General features: G+C 45.9%; 1 protein-coding gene across 1 annotated transcript in view; it reads right to left on the reverse strand.

Moving 5' to 3' along the window:
* NUP93 (nucleoporin 93) overlaps window positions 1-11,113 on the reverse strand; it is a 108,399-nt gene extending 97,286 nt beyond the window's left edge. Inside the window, exon 1 of the mRNA XM_072827014.1 lies at window positions 10,957-11,113. The gene's annotated coding sequence lies outside the window, so the exon portion shown is untranslated. The remainder of the gene's footprint in view (window positions 1-10,956) is intronic.
* Window positions 11,114-12,623: the final 1,510 nt, after the last annotated feature.

Here is a 12,623-nt window from a genome sequence, read left to right on the forward strand (position 1 = left end):
AAATCTTGGGATCCCTGGGTGGCGCAGCGGTTTAGCGCCTGCCTTTGGCCCAGGGCGTGATCCTGGAGACCCGGGATCGAATCCCATGTCGGGCTCCCGGTGCATGGAGCCTGCTTCTCCCTCTGCCTGTGTCTCTGCCTCTCTCTCTCTCTGTGTGTGACTATCATAAATAAATAAAAATTAAAAAAAAAAATTTTGGAGTAGAAATCTTGCCCTCAAACCTTATTAATTGGACTTAATGGGATTGAAACACAAGAAAAGTGTGCAATATTTAACACCAAAAATTAATGAGTAAAGCCTCACTTGAGGTATCAAGAGTTTAATACCGATTCTGCTCTCCTCTAAACTTTTGAAAATGTAAACTATGTTTCAATGACTGGATCATTCCACTTTCTTCTGTATCTGTCAGCTGTCAATTATAACAACAGTCAGGCAGCCCAGGTGGCTCAGCGGTTTAGTGCCGCCTTCAGCCCAGGGTGTGATCCTGGAGACCCGGGATCGAGTCCCACATCGGGCTCCCTGCATGGAGCCTGCTTCTCCCTCTGCCTGTGTCTCTGCCTCTGTGTGTGTATGTGTGTGTGTGTGTGTGTGTGTGTGTCTCATGAATAAATAAATAAAATCTTTAAAAAAAAATGATAACAACAAAGAGAAAATGACATCTTAACAGATACTGTTTCAGGTGCCTTTAGGATAAGGGGGAAAAAGGATGAAAAAAAATCTGTTTTTGGAGAATTCTTTCTAGTTCTGTGAGACTAAGTAAAAGAGACTTGGATCTAATCATAATTCAGAAGGTAGACTTCTGGAAAAAAAAAACAAAGAACTAAAATAAATTATCCTAGACAGAAAAGGAATTAAAGACCTGGATGATTCAGTACTAGTACTGGCCTGCATGACTCAGTGTTTGCAGTAAGGAAGGCAAAGTATCAGCTTTCCTGATACAAAAAATGCCACTTGTATTATTTCCTCTCCAATGAGCAAAGAGGAGCAATCTGGTATCGCAAAGAAATATAAAGTACACACATAGGGACCTTTCTGATAAACTCTCAACTCTCCAGAGGGCTGACCAGTCCTATAGCAGAGTTGAAGTTGGGCCTGGAATGGAAGAAGTGTGCATCATATCCTAGCTTTGCCCCATAGCAGTTTCTGATCCTGGGGCTGGCCCTTAACCAACTGAGCTACCCAGGTGCCCCTTAAGTCAGTCTTTAAATTCATTTCCTGTGTCCTTGAAAGGAGCAGCCTTGGGCACCTAGGTGGCTCAGTTGGTTAAGCACCTGCCTTCAGGTCAGGTCATCATCCCAGCATCCTGGGATCCATCCCCTCAAAGGGCTCCCTGTTCAATGGGAAGCTTGCTTCTCCCTCTGCCACTCCCTCTGCTAGTGCTTTCTCTCTCTGTCAAATAATAAAACCTAAAAAAAGAAAGAAAGAAAGTAGCATTTCAGTGGTGATGGAAATTATCTGTATATAGAACCTTATGAATGACACTAGCTCCATCTTACAACTGGCATAAGCAGGGAAAGATCACTAAAAGGTCTCTGGCTCTGGCTCTTTTCTAAACCAATGTTTCTCAAATGGGGGCAAATTTGCCTCCCCAGGGGTCACTGGCAAAATCTAGAGACACTTTTGGTTGTCCTAATTCAGGGAGATGGGCCACAGGCTACTGACATCTAGAGGGTAGAGGCCAAGGGTGCTCCTAAACATCTTACAATACACAGCACAGCCCCCACAACAAAGAATTATCTAGCCCAAAATATCAATAGTGCAGAGGCTGAGAAGCACTGATATAAACCAAAGAACACTTCTTGTCTTTGTCCTGAGGGTATCATATCAAAGGTACTAGAAACCTCTGCAAATATATGCATATTGTTTTCCTTAATATAAGAAAAGCACTACAGCTTTTACCAGATTCTTTTTTTGTTTTAAAGATTTTATTTATTCATGAGACACACAGAGAGGCAGAGAGAGAGAAGCAGGCTCCTCACAGGGAGCCCAACACAGGACTGGATCCCTGGACCGGGATCACGCCCTGAGCCAAAGGCAGACAGACGCTCAACTGCTAAACCACCCATGCATCCCAGATTTTATCAGATTCTAATAAAAGTCTGAGTCCACCACCACCACCACCACCAAATAATATTAAAACCACTATATATACAGAATTATCTCATTTGGGATTTTTATGGTGGTATATTCATACCTTGGTATACCACACAGCAACAGAAGAGACTGAACTACAGCTACATGGAATATGGATAAATTTTGCAGACATAGTGGTTAACTAAAGCAGCCAGATTTATTTTTAAAAACAAACAAACAAACAAACAAACATACTGCATGATCCCACTTATACGGATTTTAAGAACAGAAACACTAAGTCTATGGTGATAGAAATCAGAACAGTAGTTATTCTGGGGTGGGGGCAACCAACTGGAAAGGAGCACAACAAAACTTCCTGGGTGCTATGGACTGTAATGTGCCCCTCCAAAATTCCTAGGTCAAAGCCCTAAGACCCAATATGATGGTGTATGGAAAAGGGGGCCTTTGGAAGGTAACTAGGTTTAGATGAGCTCATGAAGATGGGGTCCTTATGAAGGGATTAGTGTCCCACTAAGAGAGACCAGAGGGCTTGCTTCCTACCCAGCCCCCTCCAGTGCATTCACCCAGAAAAAGAACATGCGAGCACACAGTGAGACAGCAGCCATCTAAAAACCAGGAAGCAGATCCTCACCAGGACCCAACCATGTTGGCTGGTACTCTGATCTCGACTTCCAGCCTTCAGAACTGTGGCAAAATAAACGGAGCCATCCAATCTATGGCAGCTCACTCTAAGACACTAGGGTATTGAAAATGTTTCATATCTCAACATGACCGGTAGACACATGAGTGAATAAATACGTAAAAATTCACTGTATACACTTAAAGTCTGTTGACAGATAATTTACAGAAAAGCAAGAAACATGGCAAGAAACTTAACTTAGCCTTGCCTCCAGAAAGCTAAGGAAAGAATTGGGACTTTTCATTTTATACCCTCCCCCATCAGTCCGAATTATTTTCCATGGCTATATGTGACCTTGTCTGATTTTAAATCATTTGTTACTTTCTTTTTTAGAGAAGATTTTATTTATTTATTTGACAGAGCACATGAGAGCCAGAGAGCACAAGCAGGGGGAACAGCAGAGGCAGAGGGAGAAGCACGTGGGGCTCAATCCCAGGACCCTGAGATCATGACCTGAGCCAAAAGCAGATGCTTAACTGACTGAACCACCCAGGCACCCCAACTTGTTAATTTTTAAATTGCTCTAAACGCTCTGCTTCAGTATGTCTCACCACTGCCCTGAATCCTTGACGGCAATGACTATCAAATCCACACTCCCACTCTGCTCCCCGCACTCACACTCCAACCCAGAGTGCTTCCAGGCACTGCCTACGCATTTCTACTCAAGCACATAACTGTCACACCTGGCACGTCTCAAAATGCATTTACCACTCCCCACCACCACCTGCCCTAATCGCCGCCTCTCTGTCCCCTGGCTTCTCCCTCTCTCTCTCTGGTTCTAACTCATTCTTCTCCTTTACATCTGGACATGACCTCAGACTGTTTAGTTACAGGTATTCTCCACTCTCCAGGCTTAAAAACCAATGAGATGAAGATACATTTTTTGAGAGAAAGCAGGTAAGTATTCCTCATTATCCAAACTATTGCTCCTAACAAAAATTCAGGAAACCAAATACGTTATATTCAGCTGACAGGACATCCTTCACTCTCTAAACTCGCTATCCAAACTCTCATTACCTAACAGATTTAAACAGCTAGAGATATTTGTATTTTTGCAGCATCTTCTAATTATCGCCTTTTCCCTCCAGCTTTATTCAGAGATAACTGATACATAACATGGTGTAAACTTAAGACATACAGCGTAACATATATATTTCTGCATGTATTAGAAAATGATTACAATAAAGTTAGTCTAACTGTTGCTTCCATCTTCCTCACCAGGAGGCCAGACTTCCATCCCTTTAAACCCAAGTTCTTGAGAGACCCCAGGACATGTCTTCAAGCTCCTTCTGCTCCATGTCATTCTGCTTGCTGTGATCACCTCAATCTTTCCATCACTTTCCCTATGTTGCTCTCAAAAGTCCTCAAACCTTCCACTCAAAAGGATCCAGATGAGGCCCTGCTTTTGATGAAACCCTATATACCAGTTACCCAATCTACTCTGCCCCTAACCGTCCTTATGCATGCTCTGCTGTTTGGCCTTGCTCGTGCCATTTTTCCCAACCAGGAATATCTAATCACTTCCATTGTACCCCTGAGCTCCAGCCAGCAACTCCACTCCAGTGGGGCGACTGTAGACAAGTTAATTACACTTGCTGGGCCCATCTGTGAAATGAAAAAAGAGCTGCATCTCCTTCACAGGCCCCACAGCAACCATTTAGGAAACCGTGGCTATTATTTTTACCACCAGTTCAAGTCCTGCCTACCAGATGGTTTTCTTCATCACCCACCCCACAAGAGCTCCCCTCAACAAAATTCTTTTCTACTCCATTATCTGCCTTACAGTTTTCCATGTGGCTAATCCACAGTTGTGGTGCTCCACGGGGTTTCTACAGCCTCCTTATTTCACTTAGGAGCTCTTTTTCCACCAATATGTAGTTGTCTGTTGGCGGTTGTGCTATTTTTATGTGCAGACAAGCATCAGGACCTCTTAGCTTACCATCCTGCCGACACTGACCTCCTTTATTTGTTTCACATTATCGTCTGTTAATACCTAGACCTCCACCTCCCTCAAATAGCCTAAAACTTAAAGCCTCTTGTAGCTTTACTTCTTTTTTTTTTAACCTCCAACAGTGTCCTCAAATAGTAGCTAATCCCCAACACAGTCACCGACAGAATAAGCTTCCGCAAATTTTGTCAAGAATGTCTAATTGAGATAAGGAAATCAAAGGGACCCCACGAGAGACTGTTCTGCCGCCTTTATTCTTGCTAGGACCTGCACCACCACCTAATACATGCCTTATAGTACAGATAATGTATGTCTCCCTCGTGAAGGTCAAGGAGTCAATGTGCACAGTAAAGCACATCTAAAGAGTGACCGGTCAGGGGCATCACGTATGTTTTCCAGATCACTGCTTCACCAAGACCCCTGGCTCCAGGGCATAAGTGACTTATGGAAGACACCTAAACATTCATCCATTTTAACCTGTTCCTGGATACCTAAAAAGGCACCTTAAAACAGATCTCAATCCTCAATAAAAACCCCAGCCCCCAAGCAAAGACAAGATTCACTCTTCTTTTCTCAGTCTCCCAGATGCTCTGTCTGTAACTGCACTCTCTCTTTCTCTCTGTCTTCAATTAACTCTGCTCTCACTTCTTCTCGGCTCACGTTTGATTTCTATTTCACACAAAGACGAGAACCCTCTTGGCTGGTCTTAAAGGACCTCCTCTGGGTCCTCGAACCAAGCTAGCCTGCACCATAATGACTCCTTATTTTTTAAATTCCTATGCTGACCTTGTGAGGGCCACCAAAGTTAGAGCCCCATCTTCTTTCCTTCAACAAATATTTATTAAACATCTCCCATATGCTACGTATTATCTGTTCAAGACACTGGAGATGGAGCTGTGAAAAAACCAGACATTTCCCAGACTCAAAGAACTCATAGCTGTTAGAAGACAATTAAAGTACATAAACAGGAATGCCTGGGTGGCTAAGCAGTTGGGCATCTTCGGCTCAGGGCATGATCTCAGGAGTCACGGATCAAGTCCCACACCGGGCTCCCTGCATGGAGTCTGCTCCTCCCTCTGTCTGTGCCTCTGCCTCCCTCTCTCTGTCTCTCATGAATAAATAAATAAAATCTTAAAAAATATATATATAAACAAATAGACACATGATGCCAGGTATTGATAAATGCTACAAAAAGATGAAACAGGGAGATGTGGGAGAGTGGATAGTGGGAATGCTTTTGAAGGGGTGTTCTATGAAGCTTCTCTAAAAAAGAACCTGCTGGGAACACCTGGGTGGCTCAGTGGTTGAGCGTCTGCCTTCGGTTCAGGGAATGATCCCAGGGTCCTGAGATCGAGTTCCCTATTGGGCTCCCTGTGAGGAGCCCGCTTCTCCCTTTGTCTGGGTCTCTCTCTCTCTCTCTCTCTCTCTGTCTCATGAACGAATAAATAAAACCTTTTAAAAAATAAATAAAAAGGAAATTCCTGAAAAAAGACCTGAATGAAGTAAGGGAGTGACCTATGTTGGTATCTGGGAAGAATGTTCTTGCAAAGGAAACAATGAAAGCAAAAGATTCAAAGCGGACACACATTTAGCATATGGGAAGAAGAGCAGGAGGCCCGATGGCTGAAGCACACAATCACAGGGAAGAATGGTGGGAGAAGGAGTTAGGGCAGGGGCTGGATGGTACAGGCTTCACAGCACAAGGTAATAAGAACATTGGATTTCAGTCTATGTGTATTAGGAACTACTGAAGGATTAAGGCTTTTCACTTCTGCATGGAGAAGAGACTGAGGAGAGGAAGGGCACAAAGTGAAACCCAGGAGAGCAGTCAAGAGGCTGCTCTATCACCCAGATGTGATACATGAGAGTGGTATGGACCAGGATAATACTGGTGGAAGAGACAAAAGTGGGTATGACTCATGTATACATTTTAAGCACAAATTTCATGTAGGTATGAATCCTGTATGTAGAGTGTGAGAGAAAAGAAGTCAAAGACAATGACAAGGTTTTAGGCCTGAATACCTTGGGAGCATGGAGATGCCACTTACTGGAACAAGGAAGACCAGAAAGGGAGAAGATTTAGACACCAGAGGGCTGCTGTGATGATGACATTAGATTATACAAGCAAAGGGATGCCCAGGTGGCTCAGCAGTTGAGTGTGCCTGCCTTCGGCCCAGGGCGTGATCCTGGAGTCCCGGGATCCAGTCCCACATTGGGCTCCCTGCATGGAGCCTGCTTCTCTCTCTGCCTGTGCCTCTGCCTCTCTCTCTGTGTGTCTCTCATGAATAAATAAATAAAATCTTAAAAAAAAAAAAAAAAAAAGATTATACAAGTAGAGGCCATGGCAGGGACTCACACACAGCCAGAGCTCGGGAAATGACGGCTGTCCTTATTTCCAATGTCTTTGGCTCCTTTTCCTAGAGTTCAGGTCTCTTCTTTCCTAAAATTCTTCATCGATAGGGGAAACTGGGTGAAGGGTACAGGGTACTCTGTACTAACCTGGCATATTTTCTGTAAACCTAAAACTATTCTAAAATTAAAAGCTTATTTAAAAAATCTTCAACCCCAAATGCTCCTTTAGCTCCTGCTCTATTTACAAAGAGACAGCATCCTTTGTCACACCTCATCCATTCATCACCCACTATAATGTAATTTCTGCTTGCCCTCCCAATTACTGATTTCCTTTGTAGCCACCAATGACCTAAATACTAAGTCCAATGGACTTTCAACCCTTCCTCTCTCACAGCCTCTGATACCCTAACCATTCCTGAAGCACTCTCCCCTAACTTGAAGATACCGCCTTTTCCTGGTTCTCCTCCTGCTTTTCCAATTCTTCCCTCTCTCAAGCCTCCTCTGCTGTGGTTTCTACATCTACCCATCCTTTAAATGCCAACCTTCTATCCTTGAACCTCCTCTTCTCACGCTGCATATTTCTCTAGATAAGATCCACCTTTGGCCATGGCTTCAATTAGAATCCCTGCCAGTGGTTATCAATCTTTTGGATGGCCAAAGACCTCTATGAATCTAATGTTTATGTACATACGTGCACACAAAAGAACTACACATATATTTTTAAAGATGCACTGTCAGGAAGCTCATAGGACCCCTCCCCAGAAAGGCCACCCAAAGACCTCTGAGGACTTTCTGAGCCCAGGTGAGAATGCTGATTTATTAAAACAAAAATTTGGTAGAAACTATTCTATGTTCAGGCCAGCTCTCTCACCTGAGCTAGTATCTCCAACTGCCCCCCCTGACAACTGCAATTGGATGACCCATGGGTACATCAAACTACCTGTGTCCCAAACCAAACTCATCATTTCTCTCTCCTTTCAGCTGCCAACACCACCACTTCCTCCTCCTGGGTGCCCCGTCTCTTAGTAAAACTACTAGCATCCAGCATCTCAGCCAGAAACCACCCAGGAGTCACTTCAGAGGTCCCTTCCTTGGCTCCTGAACAACTAGCCAATTGCCATGTCTACCTCTCAAACCTTTTACAAAAGGGAATCCCCATCTCTCTTGCTTTCACTCTGACCCTCATGCTTTTCTCCTAACTACCTCAAAAGTCTAAGCCTTTGAGCTCCTCTAACTCACCCTCCCCTTGGCAAGAGGTCTTTCTGAAATGCTCCACTCCTTCAGTCCTACCAGGGACACCTTCCAGGTCCCCTCCAGGAGGAAGTGCCTGCGATTTGACACTGTCACTCTTACCATTCACATCTCTCAATATCCTCCCCTAAAGATACCCTAGTAAGTCTCTACTGCTAGGGGTGCTTTGCGCTGTTTCTTCTCTTTCTACTCCTGCACACGTAGCTGCACATTCTCCTATAACGCATCCCACACCTACACTGTCACACGGGGAACTCCCATATATCCTGCAAAGTCAGCTAGGGCAGTACTCCCCACCCCAAACCCTTCCCGTACTATTCTGAATCTTCTATTTCTGTTTTTCTCTGGTGGAATAGTTTTAATTATTTCTTCCTTATTCTTCCTTCTCTACACAGCAAACTCCTGTAAGTCACACTGCTCACCTCTAAATCCTCAGCAGCCAAGTTTAGCATTAAATAGGTACCAAATAAATATTTAATGAATTAAAGTGGCTTGTTCCCTGAATACACCTTGGGCCTCACCTCTGGGTCTTTGCTGACCTCTCCTCCGCCTTAGAACATCAGTATTTCCCTCTACCTTATTTTCTACTTCAGTCCATCAAGAAGCAGATTCAGAGCTCAGCTTCAGACTCAAATTCACCACTTCTCCAACTGTTCCCATCTTAGGGTCTTTGCACTTGCTATTCCCCTCCCATGAATGCTCTCACCCCAGCTATTCCCATAACTCGCTCTCTTATTTCAATCAGGTCCCAATTTAGATATACTTGTCCTCCTTTAAAAACAGCCCTGACACTACATCCTACATTTGTGTGTTCATTGTTGGTGGTGTCCTCCATAGGAACATTACTTCAATGAGGGCAGTCCTGTTTCATTCACCACTGTATTCCCAAGCCCGTAGCAGTTCCAGGAACATCCCTTTATTTTGTATTTATTGAGTACCTACTGTGTGCCAAGTCTAGGTGCTGAAGATCTATCAGGGAACAAAACATAAAAACCTCTCCCCGCTTCATATTCTGGAAGGGAAAGACAATACATGAGGCAAATAACTAAAATACAATTGCTAAGAAGAACTAAGGCAGTAAGGGAAAATAGGAACTGAGGAAAGCCTCACTAGGTGACCCCTAGAAATAAAACCCTGAAAAAAAGGAAGCAAACCACATGAGTATTGAACTGCAAGCACAAAAGCCCTGAGGCCAAAGCATGTCTGAGGCCATGGAAGGGGAGCGCAGCAGAAAATGAGAGTGGGAAAGTAATGGCAGGTCAGATTACGTAAAGCCTTAAGGCTCACTATAAGGTATTTGCCTTTAAATGAGATGGAAACCATTGTAGAGTTTTTGCGTAAAGGAGTGATATGATCTGACCTGTGTTTCAAAAGGATCCTTCTAGCTGCTGTGCTGAAAATAGGGCATGAATGCAAGGGCAGAAGCAAGGAGACCAGCTGGGAGACTATTTCAATAATCCAGGTGAGAGGTGGTTGTGACTTGGCCTAGGGTGGCAAGCACTGGATATGGAGAAAAAAAGAGAGCAGACAAGGGTGACTGCAAGGTTATTGGCTAGAGCCTTTTATATCACTCAGATAGAAAAAACACCAAGAAGAGCAGTTTGGGAGGTAAGATAGATGGAAAGCTTGCTAGGCCTATCTTGACATGTTCAGTCTGAGTTCCCTATCAACCATCTCAGTTGAGAGAGAAAACAGGCAGCTGGGTATAGGTCGAGGGAGAGGCCCATTCTGGAGATACAAATATAGGATCTGTTAGCCTAATATATCCGTATTTAAAACTATGAGCCTTGAATAACAATTCACCATGAATGAAAAATCAAAATGTCCAAAATACAAAAAACAGAGGAAAGAGAAATGCTATTACGTCCAAGGGCACCTTCTCAGGTTCCGGACAGAATACAAAAGGTGACCCCTACGCTTGCTGAAAGGCAAATTCGGCCAAAACAAAAACAAAAATCTCACAAGCGAGAGGGGCAAACCCATAGCAGCGAATGGGTGGTCAAACTTTGACCGAAGATCCTTGGGGTCCGCCCCGTAATTTTTTAAAGAGACTCCGCACACGGAGGCATTGCCCCTGCAGCGGATGGGGTGCTGTGAGCCGCGAGAAGGTGCAGGCCACCTCCAGGTTCTAATCTCCAGCGTGTCCCCAGATGGGGAGTAGCATTCCCCTGATGGCGGTACAGGAAACAGGCCAAGGATTGAGCGAGGCTAACGGGGTCGTCACCGTCACCCCAAAGACCTCCGCCCTCGGAAGGCAGGGCGCGTCGCAGGAGACCGGCGGGAAGGCGGGGCGCTGCGGCGGGGCGCGGCGCCGATCCAGCCCCGGGTGGGCGGGGGCGGGGGCGTGGGCGTGGCGCGCCGCTGCAGAGCGCCCAAGTGCGGGGAAGAGGCCAGTCAGGAAGCCGAAGCCTCATGCTCGGAAAGAGGGCAGCAGGCACGCCCAGGGCGCAGCCCGGCGCTAGGATGGGGGGCTGTCGGACCGGGCGCGAGGTCGCCAGTGTCAGGCGTGCTGGGCTACCATGAGGCGAACGGGAAGCGCGGGCAGCATGGCTCCGAGCGTGGGCCCCGGGTTCAAGGACAAGCCGCCAAGTAGGAAGGACAGGGACAGCGACGGGGAGAGAGACGCCCTTACCTGACACTGCAGCCTTCTCAGCCGCCCTGGTCCCGGGTGGAGAACGCGGCCGCCGCTTCTCGCGCCGCTCGCCCGCACTTCCTGATTGGTCCAGGCCGGCCCTCCCAGAAGCCCTCGCGCGGCGCGCTGCCAAAAAAACTTTATGGAGACCCGCGGAGGAGAACAAGGACACGGGCGGGGCTGGGGGCGGGGCCTCCGGCGGAGCTGCCACGCCCCCTCGCCGGCGGCCACCGCCCTCACCCGTCCCTCGCGGCCAGAGGCGGCTCGGACCCGAGGAAGCGAGCGCGCAGCCCCGCGGGCCCATCCCTTGCCCGGTGCTGAGCGCCGTCCTAGCGCCAGGTACTCTTCGAGGCGCTGGGGGCACAGTGGCCACCGCGACAGACAAGATCCCCGCGAGCTGGTGGGAGAAACAGACTAGGTTAAATAACTGCCAGTTTGTAAGGCGGGCTATGATGCAAAAAAAGCAGGATAATGGGACAAAGAATGCCTTTGTGGTCCCAAGGCCTCTCTGAGAGGGGCTGTCCGAGCGGAAACAATGATGAGAAAGGGTCAGTCTTGCAGAGCCTTGGCTGCAGAGCTTTCCAAGCAAAGGAACAGAGTGAAGGCTCCGTGGGTAAACAAGCTTGGCGTGTGGAGAATAGGAATGTAGGAATGTAAAATGGTACAGCCTCTTTGGAAAAGAGCATGGAGGCTCCTAAAAAATTAAAAATAGAATTTCCATACAATCCAGCAAGTCCACCTCTGGGTATATGCCCAAAAGAATTGAGGGTCTCACAAAGAGGTATGTGCACACCCATGTTCATAGCCGCATGATTCACAACAGTCAAAACGTGGAAGCAACCCAAGTGTCCATCCACAGGTGAATGGATAAGCAGGTGTGGTCTATACAGTGGAATGTTATTCATCCTTAAAAAGAAAGGAAATTCGGACATATTCTACAATGTGGATAAAACTTGAGGACATGCTAAGTGCAATAAGCCTGTCACATAAAGATTAATACTGTGGTTCTATTTACAGAGTACTTAGAGGAGCCAAAATTCTGGACAGAAGGCCGGTGGTTCCCAGGGGCTGGGATGAGGGAAGGAGAATCATGGGTTATTGTTTAAGGACTACAGTTGCAGTTTATAAAATGAAGAGTTATGGAGATGGATGGTGGTATGGTGGCACATTATAAAAATATTTAATATCCCTGAGCTGTACACTTGAAAATGGTTAAGATGGTATATTTTATATTATGTGTATCTTAATACAAGAGTAAAGTTTTTTGGGATCCCTGGGTGGCTCAGCGATGTAGCGCCTGCCTTTGGCCCAGGGCGCGGTCCTGGAGTCCCGGGATCGAGTGCCACGTCGGGCTCCCAGCATGGAGCCTGCTTCTCCCTCCTCCCGTGTCTCTGCCCCTCTCTCTCTCTCTCTCTATGTCTATAAATAAATAAATCTTTAAAAAAAAAAGTAAAGTTTTTTAAAAGATTGTGGAGCAACTTGGACCATCGTATACTGTTGAGAGGGTTGGAAAAAGGGACAACCTTTTTGGAAAACTGGCAAAATATATGAAAGCTAAATGTACACATACTCTATGACCCAACAATTCTACATGTGTGTGCATATGTGTGTGTGTGTGTGTCTGATCTCTCTCTCTCTATTCCCAGCATAAATGTGTACATTTTTTT

Source organism: Canis lupus, chromosome 5 (assembly GCF_048164855.1).
Source record: "Canis lupus baileyi chromosome 5, mCanLup2.hap1, whole genome shotgun sequence".
NCBI lineage: Eukaryota > Metazoa > Chordata > Mammalia > Carnivora > Canidae > Canis > Canis lupus.